Raw genomic sequence first — 16,153 nt, 5'->3', positions numbered from 1 at the left:
TTTAATATGACTTTGCAAAATAAATATTTTAAATTAATTACTAGTTGAGATTTATTACTGATAAAAAAATGATGAAATGAAATTGAGATATAAATAGATGAAGAAATTTATGAATAAAAATAACGAATTTCATGATATAGAGTTCTTGATGCTGTAAATTTATAAATATTTATTTAATTTTTAAATGGACAATACCATACAGCTAAAGCAATATAGTCAATATACGGATGAAAAACATATTACTGAATTTCATAAGGATATACACCAGAAAGACTGAGTTCGAAATCTATGTAGAGAATGTGTATATTATTACCAAACAATTAAAGATACATGTGAATGTGGTAAAACAGTAAACAGACCTTATTTAAAAGACATTTACAAACAGCTCTTCATAAAGATCTCATGGCTGCTAGTGAATAATTTTCATTAACGAATTCATTTTATTTATTTCCTTACATTCACCTTTTATAAAAAAATTATATTCAATTTATTTTATTATATTCACCATTTATGAAAAATATATGAATTTATTTTCTTACGTTCACCTTTTATAAAAGAATATAATAAATTTTTTTCTTACATTCATCTTTTAAGAAATTAGTGAATTTGAGCTAAAAATATTTATTATAGCAGTTAAATTCTGCGTGCTATGGCTAATTTTGGTGAAACTAGCGAACAAACTCGTGAATGAGCTAGTGAGCCAAGGTTAGCCAGGATATACAGAATTTAGCTACTTGCCATACACACATATATTGAATAATAAAAGTATGACAGTTATTGTTTAACTCGGTTGTAATTTTATAAATAATATAAGGTCCTTCTATTCCATAATTGGGTAAGCTGCATTTGTGTAGTAACCTTCTACAGACATAGGTAGGTAAATGAAAAATAAAATAATCAGGTTTTGATGGAGGACGCAAAACTTAAGAGGCCACACACTACGCACTATACCACCAGTTTAGCTGAGATAATGGAGCATATTGAAGCAATCTAGCGGTCTATCCTCACAAGCCTTTAAAATAAATGGGAAAGATGGAGGAGAAGGATGAGAATTCTCGATATATATTATGTAAGAGCCAAAAATTACAACAATCAACAGACGGAATTCATTGTTCTGTGTATCAAGCAGCATTTTGGCCTTAATTAGCAGGCATGCAGTTCATGAAGAAACTGGTGGTGCAAGCAGTAAAATTTCTGAAGTTGCACTCATTATTCCAGTGTCATTTGAACAGTTTACAATGGAGCTGAACGAGGAGTGTGGAGACTTTTTACATTACTGCAAAGTAGGTTAGTTAAATCAAGGGACATGCCAGGAAAGATTTATCAATTTGAAACTCGCTCTTGTTGAATTAATGAAGGAAAAAGGAATGCAACAACGAAAATCAGGACATCCAGAATGTATTGTAGACCTTGCATTTTAAGCAGACTTCACTGCACACTGCCCACAGTAAGACACTACAAGGCGAAACACAATTTTTTTCTGATTTCTTTGGGATGTATTTAAAAAAGTCCTACTTTAGAAGGGACATATTTTGACAAACACAATCCAGTTCCCTAAGCTCACTGCTGTTAAACAAACAACTGAGGTCTGAAGAATTCATTGTGGCTTGAAAAAATTACAAGGATAACTTCTTAAACGTTTTGAGGACACTGTTAATCTTATCTCTGCTTCAGAAATCGCTTGCCATTTCAATTGCTAGTGGCCCTGTGAAAAGGCATATGTAACTGGTTGGGCTGCAAGATAGTTCCTGTTTTAATCACAAATCTTTTCACATTAAAACTCTCCAGAACATCCACATTGATTTCCTCAGGTAGCGTTCCCATGTGTCCAGAATGTTGCGAAAGTGCTACAGTATTTCGGTCGATGTACTTGGGTGAAAGACCTTTTTCAATTATGAAGCTAAACAATACACAATTATGTGACAGCCTGTATGCGCAAATCTGTGCAATTTTCTGCGTAAGAGCTTATGTGAACAGCTTGTACTACATAAAAATGTATTATGCCTTCAGTACCCAAATATATTTAAATAATAGTAGAAATTTGTTATAGTTGAGGCTTAAATTGTTGTGAAATGTGAAATATAAAAACCAATTCGTAGACAGTGCGACTGCAGTAGCATTTAATTTCCCTTATTTGTTGTCAGACAGTGTGCTGTGGTGGTGGGAGAAGTGTGCAGTGATGCTGAGTGCTGAGGCACTAATAGCAGGGCACGTCTGTTGAACTTAACTCTTGGCCACCCATGTATTACACAAACATTCAAGAGATGAGTGTGGCACAAAATCAGTATTATAATTAGTGATCCAGTCAGATCACTTCCTTGTTTGAAGTAAAGTTTAAGTATTAAAGTGTTTTTTATTTCATCCGATTGTTTCACCACCAGCTCGAATGTTTTCATCAAGCCACAGTAAGTAACAGTGATGTAATGAGTTTTACTGTTATTGTTTGATTTCTTTTGGAAAATGTATGTGATATACTGTGTGAATTCCTTGCAATTATGCTCTATAGCAAAGCTGGCACGCTACACATTTTTAGGTCCATGTATGTATTCATAGAGAACTTAAAGCTGATCGAAAGCAATATGTAAAATCAGAATTAAATGAACAAAATTTCCCATTTAGTTAGCAAGACCAGCTGGTGCAGCTAACATCTACAGGGTTGTCTATTTGGTATTACACAGACTCAGCGCAGAGGAATTATATTCCCTAAATAACTATTCCCCTGAGATATGGGTCCTACGTGATGAAAAAAACTCAAATTTGCGTCGTTGACACTAGAGCTAAAATTCTTCAGAGACCTTTGTACAGTGAAGAGGCTAGGTATTGACAAAACAGATGTCTGACGCCATTGACACAGCCTACTGAATCGATCTTGTGGAAAGACATAATGTGTAAAAGATTTCTCAGATGTTGTTAAGGAATTTCTTCTAAAAATTTGCAACTCTATTAAATAAAACAGAAAATAGAAAGCTATAGTGTACTGAAATGCACTGCAATTAGAAATGAGAGCTTACTCTAGCCTTGCATCGCAAGTTATGTATGGAACCACTTTTTTTCCTCAAAAACGCACTGACCCCAAACTACACCTATTCTAAGTTTTCTGCCTACCACTGAGCTAATGGGAGCCTGCTCGGAGGTGTTCTCTTTTTCGTATTAGTTGCTGAGCCGTGAATGGTATAAACAGTTGTTACTTAGGTAAAATACAGCATTCCTGGAGACCAAAAATTAAATTTTCAATCTCAGTGAATCATCTTATATGAGACTTCCTGGCAGATTAAAACTGTGTGCCCAACCGAGACTCGAACTCGGGACCTTTGCCTTTCGTGGGCAAGTGCTCTACCATCTGAGCTACCGAAGCACGACTCACGACCGGTCCTCACAGCTTTACTTCTGCCAGCTCAGATGGTAGAGCAGTTGCCCGCGAAAGGCAAATGTCCCAAGTTCGAGTCTCGGTCGGGCACACAGTTTTCATCTGCCAGGAAGTTTCATATCAGCGCACACTCCACTGCAGAGTGAAAATCTCATTCTGGAAACATCCCCCAGGCTGTGGCTAAGCCATGTCTCCGCAGTATCCTTTCTTTCAGGAGTGCTAGTTATGCATGGTTCGCAGGAGAGCTTCTGTAAAGTTTGGAAGGTAGGAGACGAGGTACTGGCAGAAGTAAAGCTGTGAGGACCGGTCGTGAGTCGTGCTTCGGTAGCTCAGATGGTAGAGCAGTTGCCCGCGAAAGGCAAAGGTCCCAAGTTCGAGTCTCGGTCGGGCACACAGTTTTAATCTGCCAGGAAGTTTCATATCAGCGCACACTCCACTGCAGAGTGAAAATCTCATTCTGGAAACATCCCCCAGGCTGTGGCTAAGCCATGTCTCCGCAGTATCCTTTCTTTCAGGAGTGCTAGTTATGCATGGTTCGCAGGAGAGCTTCTGTAAAGTTTGGAAGGTAGGAGACGAGGTACTGGCAGAAGTAAAGCTGTGAGGACCGGTCGTGAGTCGTGTTTCGGTAGCTCAGATGGTAGAGCACTTGCCCACGAAAGGCAAAGGTCCCGAGTTCGAGTCTCGGTCGGGAACACAGTTTTAATCTGCCAGTAAGTTTCATATCAGCGCACACTCCGCTGCAGAGTGAAAATCTCATTCTGGCATCTTATATGAGGATTAAGTAGTATAAGTCATCGATTATGCTTATAATCTAAATCGAACTGCGAATCACAGAGATGTACAGGGGTGTCTCAGACAAAGAGTATCCCAGAATACACTGTCAGCTACAACACCAAGAACAGTTTCTCAGCTTTTGGAATGATCAATGAATGGTTTTGGGGGGATTCAGGATGTTAATACACAGTCAAATCACGAACAAGTTTTACATTTTTGCATGTATCAGATCCTTTACACCATACATAAATAGATTCATCTTGATTTGAAATTACTACTGGGCCCAAGGAGAAAAATAAAGTGAAGGTGAATGGTATTGGTTTCCATGGTGTCTTTTATGGTCTTTGTGTTTTCAGAGGTGGTTTTTGAATTTCGCACTTTTTAATAACTTTAAATTTGCTGCAGAATCCTTGAACATTGAAATTACAATTGGGACCAAGGAGGAAAATAAAGCGAAGGTGGAAGGCATTGGTTCCCATGCTGTCCTTGACGGTCCATATGTTTTTACGGGTGGTATTTTGAATTTTGCACTTTTTAATGACGTTAAATTTGCTGCAGAGTCCTTGAACATATTCTCAGTTCGAAATTAATCAATTTTCTTGAGACACAGAAGCTGACGTCGATGAAAGCATCACTCATGCGAGATTCAGCTCGCCCTTTTTCACATGATATAGTGCGAACTATGTATGAAGAGTACCAGTCAGGTGCCTCATTTCTAGATTGCTGGAAAGCTTTTACCACAGTGTCACATTGCAGGTTGTTAAAGAAGTTACCAGCATACGAAAAAGGTTCACAGATATGTGAGTGGCTTGAAGACATCTTAAGTTGTGGAACTGAGTATGTTGTCCTGACCGGCGAGTATTCATCAGAATTAAGGGTATTCATTCCATGTAGGCTTTCACGGCCGGCGTCTTCATCAATAAACACTTCCGGGCTAAGTTGCCGTGGTCGATCTGTAGAACTTCTTCTCCCTGACGTTTCGTTCTCAACTACGGAGAACATCTTCGGAGGTGAGTCAACGACTGGCTGCTAGGAGCTGGGGCCGCCGCTTATATGGATATCGTAGAGGGCGCCACCGCACGTTACGTGGCGTCGATGTGCCGCTATCTCTGGCTATCGTCTGTTCTCTCGATTGCAGGCAATCGATTGTCACGTGATTGATGCAACGTCGACCGCCATATCTTATCCAATTTTAATCCTTCTTCTTTACGATTAAAATTGTATTGATGTTTGTGGATTTCAATTGCCTCTCTATACATACGTGTATAATAATGCGACGTCCTCGCTAGCACGCTTGTTTCACCAAATTTTATTTCGTGATCTCCATCCTTAAAAACATGTTCCGCTACTGCCGATTTGTCGATATGTCCCAAGCGACAGTTTCTTTTGTGCTCCGTCAACCGTGTATTGATGCTTCTTTTTGTAGTTCCTACGTAAACCCTGCCACAACTGCACGGAATTTTATATACCCCTGGGGTGGCTAGGGGGTGACGAGCATCTTTTGTTGATCTTAGGCATTCAGTAATTTTCTTAGTAGGTCTGAAAATGGTCTCTACGTGAAACTTGGCTAGTACTTTCCCAATGCGATCCGTGATATTATGGATGAACGGAAGAAATACTTTTCCAGCTGATGGTTGTTGCTGTCTCTTATTTTTAGGCATTTTTCTATTTGGGTGAAGTGCTCCGTTAATTTCGTTTTTCGTATAACCATTTTCGCAAAGGCCATTTGTAAATGATTTAGTTCTTCTTGTAAGTAGCCTGGTTCACAAATATTATTGGCCCTATCCACTAATGTTTTTATGATCCCCCTCTTTTGCCTAGGGTGGTGGTTTGAGTTCTTATGGAGGTAGCGATCAGTATGTGTACCTTTCCTGTAGACCTTATGGCGTAAGGTCCCATCCGCCCATTTGATAACTGATACATCCAAGAAGTTAAGTTGTCCATTCTTCTCCTTCTCCATAGTAAATTTAATCTTTGGGTTGATGCTATTTAAGTGTACCAGGAAATCATTCAAGTCTTCTTCCTCATGATTCCATATTACAAAGGTATCATCCACATACCGATACCACTTCGAGGGGCTTTTTTTGGCCGACTGCAGTGCTTGATGTTCAAAATACTACATGAATAAATTCGCAATTGCGGGACTTAGGGGGCTTCCCTCCGAAGATGTTCTCCGTAGTTGAGAACGAAACGTCAGGGAGAAGAAGTTCTACAGATCGACCACGGCAACTTAGCCCGGAAGTGTTTATTGATGATTAAGGGTATTGTCAAGAGTGCCCTAGAGAAATGTGACAGGAACGCTATTATTCTCCATACACATAAATGATTTGGCGCGCAGGGGGCCAGAGAACTGCAGTTGTTTGCTGACGATGCTGTGGTGTGCTGTAAGGTGTGGACGTTGAGTGACTGTTGGAGGATACAATATTTCTAGTTGCTGTAATGAATGGTAGGTAGCTCTAAATGTAGAAAAACGTAAGTTAATGCGGATGAGTAGGAAAAACAAACCGATAATGTTCGGATGCAGTACTATCAGTGCCCTCCTTGACACAGTCACATCATTTAAATATCTGGGCGTAACGCTGGAAAGAAATGGAAAGAGCATGTGAGGATCGTAGTAGCAAAGAAGACCGCATATAGGGCGCTAGTCCGACCTATTCTTGAGTACTACTCTAGTGTTTCGCATCCATACCAAATCAGATTAAAGGAAGACATTGAGGCAATTCAGAGCCAGGCTGCTAGATTTGTAACTGAGAGGTTCGCACAACACGCAAGTGTCACAGAGGTCGTTTGGGAACTCGAATGGGAATCTCTGGAAGGAAAGGGTCATTCTTTTCGGTGAAATTTATTGATAAAATTTCGATAACCGACTTTTGAAGCTGACTGCAGAACTATTATGTTGCCTCCAAAATTCGTTTCACTTAAGGGCCACAAAGATAAGATACGAGAAATTAGGGCTCATACAGAGGCATATAGACAGTCGCTTTTCCCTCATTCTGTTTATTAGGGGAACAGAAAAGCAAATGATTATTAGTGATACAAGGTACCCTCCTCTACGCGCCGTAGGGTGTATTGCGGAATATCGATGAAGGTAGGCAGGTAGGAAGTGGAAAGGCAATTGGAAGTGAACGTAACGGAACAATTCAGCAGCACAGGCGAAAGTAAATACACTGTCACTGTGTTGCCAAATATTTGCAACCATGTCGCGAGTACTAGCTCTGCTAGCGGCAGCTAGGTAACAAAATGCCTGTCGTGGTCATCTTGTAAAGGCTCTCATTGTCAGACGGGAGGCGCCAGGGCGTTTGGTTTTTATGCAGCGTCATCTCTTGATAATTTCTAATGTCGCGTTTTAGACTACCTGTATTTAAGGCATTCAGTCAGATTTAGTCTAAAATTCCTCATTTATGAAGCTTTAAGGCGTGGAATGGGGTGTTAAGGCAGGTTTTATATAATTTCAGCGCAGGGATGGCAAAACTAGTGATGCTAGTTTCCTCTCATCTTAGCACATGGCATGTGAAATATTGAGGTATATAATTTGCCATAACGATTACGAAAATAAGTAAAAATATACATTAAATATGTTTTGTCCTGGAAACCATTAAGAATAGTGCATTTGTCCAAGTAGAGTTTTTTGCTTCAAACGATCGTTCCTGTCATATCCCTGAATATTGACTATTCATCCTGGGACAACCTGCATATTATGTTTTATTTTCTTATTTATTAACCTGAGCAGATTAATGACTTCAGGATTTTTTTTACATCAAACCAGAGTTTATAATGTAATTACAAAGCTTATTAAAATCACAGTTACTTAAAAATCATAATATTTTTATTATGATACCTCTTCTTCTTATTTATGATTGTATTAGGCAGTTGCCTGTTAGTCCTTCTTGGTTGAAATTGTTCATTTTCCTCGATGTTCCTAAATATCGTCTGCCCACTGCGTAATAATTATCACTAATTACGACAATATGTCGTCTTCCATTCTTGTGACATAATCCTTCTAATTGTGTCTGTATTTCTTAATCTGCTCATTTGAGTTTTTCACTCTATTCTTTTCTGATGTCTACAGTCACTCTTCCGTCGACATAATGTCACCAGCTACACTTCTTAGCAATCGGATGTCTAGTGCTTGTATTCTGACGGGTACGAGTGTTCTGCAGTGTTGTTCAGGCAAGATCTTCAAGGTCTAGGGAGCACTAGTTATTATGAGCAGTAGTGTGTCAACAATAAACTTGATGATTTGGCCTGCGACGACGTCCTGTACAGTTAATGCTGAGCTGAAGGATTTTTCGACAGAGTTGTCAGCACAAGAAAGAATTTTTGACGATTACCGTCATTTACGTGTTTGAAATAATTAGGCAAGTCTATGTGTTGTTTACGGTTCAATGAAGGTTATCGCTAAAGCCAAGTGCTGGTTTAGTTCCTTAGTTGGGACAAAGGCTTCTACTTTGCCTATACTTCTCTAGATCACACAAGCTTTTCCGTAGAGCATCTGGTCTTTATGTTTTAGAGTAATGTATTGTCATGTCTTAGTTATCGTTTCTCTCAGATTGGTTGACCCTGTTTACTATCGGCTTGAAACCAATTTTATATCCAAGGGTAGGAGGTCATTTGTAAGTCCAATGTGCTGTGCCTCCGAAATTGACGAACTGTTTTAGCTTTTCCGCTAGCCAAGGTGCAGGCTTTCCCTTCATGTTTTCGGTTTTGGGGGAGCATATTTATTGTGTAATAGAATTTTTTTGTAGCAAATTCGTCCAGGAATTGTATGCAAGGCGTGTCACAAATTCTCTCTTCTGCCTCTGCTGCCTACACTGCTACACTTAAAGTCTCTGTGTGTACTTACAGATTGTTCCTTGCATACTTTAGAGAATAAGTCATGAATATGAAGTTGTGAGCTGATATTACAGCTACGAATTTCCTTGCTTGCGAATTTCTTGGCAAATGTATGTATGGAGGCTTGAATATAGGTAGGTACAATTTGAAATTCTGTTACATTTGAAGCAGAAACTACACAATTGAATTTCACAATGAACGAACGGAATATTTATGTTAGTGTCCCTAGAATTATTTATAAGCTCTTAAGTCGAATCGAATTTTGAGTGGTCAGTTTTCAAACAGGCTATTCCTCCTACTTCTGGAAGTCTGTGGACGACGCACATTAGGCAAATTTTCTTAAGGAAATTGATATTTAGGAATATATATTTGACTACGTATGTGACTAGCACGGTCGGTAATAAGGCAAAGGCTACGACTCCAACTTTTCATCTGTTACTTCTGTGGTGCCTTAGGACAGTGGGATGTACATTTAGGAGAGGACACTTGATTTGGTCCAGGTGTCACGTTCGTTAGGAGAAAGACGTGGATGTCCATAATTATTCTGCAATATATGTCGGAGTTCGTTGAAATGAGAAGAAACTGATGGCCAACTATGTTCTACATTAATAATGCAGCCACACTAACGGAACTACTGGCTGCAGGAGTAGGCAAGTTCGTAGCTCCAAAAGCACAGGCTTTTTTCCGTCCTCGATTGTGTTGAGTAGGAACAGTGTTTGATTACGCAAAGGTAGTTTGAACCTGACAATTAAACCAGATTGCCTTCACGCAAGCTGATTCTTCGATACAAATACCTAAGGGACCTAACTGAATACTGAAAGAGTAATGCATGAACAAAAGTAGGTTATGATAATGGTTATCAAATCTGAGATTGAATATATTAGTAGCCTCCTGAAAACAACCAAGATACCGCTATAAAGAACAGGCCTGTAACATAGTTTGCATACAAAGAAGAACACTGCGGTTATTTTAAGAAAAGAATAGAAAGAAAAAGATTTCATTACAACACAACAATATCTTAAAAAATATTCCATATTACTAAGCATGAACAAATACCCAAGGAAAATAAAACTTACATTTAGTATTTCTTTCGCACATTCCGTGCTACGACAATGTCCTCTCTTGTCGGTTCAATATTTCTTATAATTAGTTCTCCTGGCAAGCGCATTAATATTACATAGCGTCGCGGTGTTTATTGAAGCGTTCGTACGAAAATTTACATTTGCTGGTTCACTAAAATGATATAAATTGTAGCGAAGCTACATTGCACTTCTTAACACGTCAGCAACGAAACAGTAAAAGGTAATCATGTCTCTAGAGCTATTCATAGCAAAAGACAAATCTTCCTTTTTTTATTCATATGTTCGCATCTTATTAGGATCGAGCGCTGCGGCAATTATTTAAATATCTGCGCTCGGCGCGTCATAGTGTTCATTTGAAGCAGTTAATGCTGGGCTCGCGTCTTTGTGTAGAGGCACATTACAAAAACAGTTCTTTTCCTAACATTTGCCCTGTGATGCGTAACATTCTATCAACTACAGCTCGATGGCTGTTCTTCTGTTTTATATCGTGGTCGTGCGGTAGCGTTCTCGCTTCCCGCGCCCTGGTTCCCGGGTTCGATTCCCGGCGGGGTCAGGGATTTTCTCTACCTCGTGATGACTGGGTGTTGTGTGATGTCCTTAGGTTAGTTAGGTTTAAGTAGCTCTAAGTTATAGGGGACTGATGACCATAGATGTTAAGTCCCATGGTGCTCAGAGCCATTTGAACCATTTTCTTCTGTTTTATGATAAATATTTTATATACAGAGCATCCGAAACCCAATAATACTACAGTTGCAAAGAGCTTTGTGCGTGTTAAATCAATCTACATCGAAAAAAGTCTGCCGCAGTTAACATCTGTGAACAATAATGATTTTATATTTGGGAACATATATTTGACTAGCACGGTCGGTAATAAGACAAAGAGTTAGTATGCTGCTACTCCAGCTCTTCATCTGTTACTTCTGTGGTGTCTTAGGACAGTGGAATCTACATACAATATTGAAACTGTGTATCGATCCTATTATGCTATTCTGCATCCCTTCCTTCTTACCTTACCATGTAGAGAAGCGATTTCTGCGGGATGACTGAGTGCTCGATACGTACAGACTTGTGATAGTCGTGACACATTGGTTGTTGCGAGGTTATGCTTATTTTTTCCGCGAAACACGAATTCAATTATGATTTGTTGTGTGCAGTTGCACATTAGGGAACGTCTTGCTTCCTAATTTCAATTGGTGGAAACTTGAACATGAACTGTTTGATAAGTCAATAAGGCTACATTGACTTTGTCTTCGAAATACTGAAGCAACTAATGGAGTGAAAATAAAAGAGATGAAATTTAGAAAAGGCAACTATTGTAAAAAGAAAAGAATAAAAGGATTTAGAACTAGGTATAAAGCTAATGTGCCCATGGAAGCACTACTTATGAATAGGAGACCCGTTTTTCGTCAGGCCTTGTAGTCACAGACACTATTTTTCTTTTGTAAATAATTTCTAGATATAGTATGTATACAAAAGGTTAATTGTACTTTACAGTAATGAAACAGTTAGTATTTAATGCACACGTATAAATTGCTGTGTGTGAACTGACTATAGACAAGCAACTAAAGGACACGTACAAAAATGGTGAGAGTAAACCTTGACGACCAAATACATGTGGATACGAAATTAATAATAATGTGTGAACTGAAAAGGTGATAACTATATTCACACATGTGGAATGCCGCGTGTCACGCAATCTGATTCTTCGATACAAATACCTAAGGGACCTAACTGTATAATGAAAGGGAAATGTATGCACAAAAGTGGGTTATGGTAATGGTTATCAAATCTGAGATTGAATATATTAGTAGCCTCCCGGAAACAACCAAGATACCGCTATAAAGAGCAGGTCAGTAACGTAGTTTGCATACAAAGAAGAACACTGCGGTTATTTACAGGAAAGAATAGATAGAAAAAGATTTCATTATAACACATCAATATATTCTGAAATATTCCATATCACTAAGTATGAACAAATAATGGAAGAATATAAAACTTACATTTAGTATGTCTTTCGCACTTTCCGTGCTGCGACAATGTCCTCTCTTGTCGGTCCAATATTTCTTAAAATTAGTTCTCCTGGCATGCGCATGAATATTACATAGCGTCGCACTGTTTATTGAAGCATTCGTACGAAAATTTACATTTGCTGGTTCACTAAATTGATATAAGTTGTAGATATGCTACATTGCACTACTTAACACGTCAGCAGCGAAACAGTAAAAGGTAGTCAAGTCTCTAGAACTGTTCATAACAAAAGACAAATTTTCCTTTTTATATTCACATGTTTCGCATCTTATTAGGATCGAGCACTGCGGCAATTATTTAAATATCTGCGCTCGGCGGGTCACAGTGTTTATTCGAAGCAGTTAATGTTGGACCTGCGTCATTGTGTAGAGGCACATTACAAAAATAGTTCTTTTCCTAACATTTGCGCTGTGTTGTGTAACATTCTACCAACTACAGCTCGATGACTCTTCTTCTCTTTTATGATAAATATTTTATGTACAGAGCATTCGAAACCCAATGATATTACACGAGGTGTATCAGCTGTGCGGCGTAACCTGCGTTGGACTCATACAACTGCGTGTTCAGTGTATGGCTGAGAGCACTATCTACTAGCGATCGTTAACAGCGAACTTCTCAATACCACAGTCATCAGAGGAATTCCAGCTCATGTGTAATGATCATGAAACATGTCCCTCCTGTTTCAGCATCCTCCTCTACACGAACGGGTATTTGTATGATCTACTACATTCCCCTGCTGCACTTTGGACATAAAATCCAGTATTCAGTTTGATAACTACGGTGATTATAGATTAGTGACAGGTGTTTGTGAGGTAATGCAGTCCCTGTATATTTATCTGCTTAATGAATGTCCTGTTTTCGGAATTAATGACAGCGTGAAGTGTAATCTCACATCTAAAGCACCGCTGCTATGCGTTTTTCTGTTTCCTTGTAAGGGGCATTCTCCTTTATTAACTTTTTTTTTTTTTTGGTAGGACTGATGCGAGCATAGTATAATTTTTAAGCCATGATCGGATGTTAACTGTGGGTGCTGTACGCATCTGGAAGGCTATAATGTGGACATATCACTCTATATTCCGCATGTATTACCCTACGTTTCAAAGGAGTAGTTTAATCTTGAAGTTTGTCACCGTAGCGAGTGGGATAAAAGACTTGCAGGTGAATGTATGTCAGACATTGGACTTTTACGTCTTGCATTAGAGTGCATATGTTTCTGTTCCATCATATCCATAACTTCGTGGTACTAACCCAGACACTAGAACAATACTTTAGCACTGATAGAGCAGTTGATTTACGTAACATGCTTCAGAATCCATCCATCTGGAGCTCCACCATTTTCAAAACCACATGTTTTTCATCTTCTTAACCGTCTCTAATATCATCACATTACTTCCATATCTATTATACACCGATAAAGGGTGCTAACCCCATTGACATACGTGCGTCTGGAGAGATTTTGTGTACGTGGATAAGTGCCTTGGGTAAGATTGGCGCAGAACAGCAGTTAAAGTCTCCGATCGCTCTGTTCCTTCATGAGACATGGAATGTAGCAGTCTACTTCAGGTCACCTGCAGTGCAAATCGGCGACAGTCTTGCAGGGAGACTTGATCAAACACAATGCAAGGAGATCTTTCAATCTCTAACTAAGAATGCGAGACTGCTCTGTGACTCCCATCTGTATAGGTGAAAATAGGCAATTGTAATCGCATATTACACGCTATGATCGAAGTGGCAGAAATGTGTAGATGGCTGTCTGGTTATACTCTGTGTATATTTTCGGGAATTAACAACGAATGGACATACTGCACAATCATCTATCTACATTTGCAATGGCACTTGCAAAGTAGTGGAGGTGTGGTATAGGGATGAATCAGAAAATAAGAAGCACGCTGCCGTGTCACTGGTTGGCGTTTAAAGTATGGAAGAAAAACCTGGTAAAGTTGCTAAAACTGATTGTACTATCAACTGTGATCTTTGTTTCAGTACATTGATGATGCTTTCCAATCCCATATATCCACAGGTATGCTGTTGATTACCACATAATGAGTGACTGATATCACTTGTTTGAGATGGGGAAATAGTCTTGGTGGAGTCACAACACCCTCTGTGGATAGCTAGCACCGAAACAGTGATCGCATACATGACTGCAATATGGGGAATCAGTCAAAATCGAAAACCAAGCCATCTGACACCCTATCACTGTGAAAGATGAGTTTAAACCTAGAGGTCATCAATCACCTTCAGGCAGCTGTTAGGAAACACTGCACAATGCCCCAAAAGTCTTCCAGTTTCTCAATTTTTGACAATAAGAAACACCCCCTCTGTCTTTTATTTCAATCATTGTGTGTGTGTTTAGGGAGCAGCAGCATAATTTACGCTGTGTGATATCCACTTTTCTGTGGGAGCCAGTGAATCGAAATGTGTTAATGGCAGCTTAGATCCTGACAGAGACATCGAAGTCATGCTGGGAAAAAATATATGGAGATGTAAAAAGCTGTAGTCATACACTGCTTGGACGTGAAAAATATATATAAACAAAACGGGGAGCCTCTCTTGGTGCTGATATACTGCGGGATATGGTCCCCCTATAGTACAGGCGATGAAGCTTCACACTGGTGTGTGCAGGTGACTTTGATTACTGGTCACCTCCACCAGTGGACCAATACCTGTGTATTTAATAGGATCGCCACATATGCTCGATGCCTGCATACAGACTGTTGTGGGTTGGCAGGAGAGCCAACACCGTATTATTAGAGGAAGCCGAAAGGCATGCGTTTTAGCTCACGCAGGCTGGCGTGAGGTCTGGAACAGGACAAGGAAATTAGACTTTAGAAAAACGGACGTAGCTGGTGGAATACTTTAATCCATTAATGATGAGCGTCGCTCTTGACTGTACATGACTCAGTATCAACAGTAACTGGTAATGGCGCCTTGCTAGGTCGTAGCAATTGACGTAGCTGAAGGCTATGCTAACTATCGTCTCGGCAAATGAGAGCGTATTTTGTCAGTGAACTATCGCTAGCAAAGTCGGTTGAACAACTGGGGCGAGTGCTAGGAAGTCTCTCTAGACCTGCCGTGTGGCGGCGCTCGGTCTGCAATCACTGATAGTGGCGACACGCGGGTCCGACATATACTAACGGACCGCGGCCGATTTAAAGGCTACCACCTAGCAAGTGTGGTGTCTTGCGGTGACACCACACAGACTATTTATTTTCGACATATATCGCGTTCTCTGTCGGATGACGTTAGTGGTGCTTTCATTGTTCATAGTTTTTCTCTGTAGGATGGTAAAAAATGATAATTATGGAGAGAGAATGATTGGGTAACAAACGTGAATGCACTGTGAGGTACACAGATCTCTTTCAAACTGTATGTAGCTTGGAAACACATCGCAGTGCAGTAGCTAAACTCTTGTCCCTCTTCCAGTTACTGTAAGTGTATGTACTGTCTTTCCTACCACCCCGTCTTGCAGGAGAAAGTTTCATTTGGTGTTGGCCTCACACAATGTACACGGTTGGTAGAACTACGACAACAGGTTCCCAATTCACACCGAGTGTTCAAAACACGGTGCTGTCACATTTACACAGCCTACCCAGTTTCTACACAGGTGGTAGACATAGCGCTCTCTGACTTCTGCTCAGTTCCATGTTAAATGGGGAACATCACAGGGACAAAGCTGCACGGATGGCGGGGCAAAGACTGAGGACCAGTTACCAGTTGCAGAGGTACTGTATAAAATCATGATGGAGTTTTACTGTAGAAGACGGTTCGAAATAGGCGACTCGGTTCGAGACATAAGAGAGTGTCATGAATATGATTCACTAGTGGCTGTAATGATTAAAAGACGTCTCCAAGCATCCAACACATGTATACGATTGAATGGAAATAATGGATTCCATCAACCATCATCCTCCCTCCTCTAAGACGCTGTGGATATATTGCAGATCCTGTGACCTGGCATTAACATAGAATATGTTACAAATACTGGAGAAATATCTACCGGCGGCATCAGGGAGTTGCAAATACCAGCTTAATGCCGCATTCCTTACCTGAATCACTTCCTAAATTG

The sequence above is a fragment of the Schistocerca nitens genome, chromosome 10, assembly GCF_023898315.1.
Source record: "Schistocerca nitens isolate TAMUIC-IGC-003100 chromosome 10, iqSchNite1.1, whole genome shotgun sequence".
NCBI classification, from domain to species: Eukaryota; Metazoa; Arthropoda; class Insecta; order Orthoptera; family Acrididae; genus Schistocerca; species Schistocerca nitens.
The sequence above is the reverse complement of the archived record's forward strand: the minus strand, read 5'-3'. Positions refer to the sequence as shown.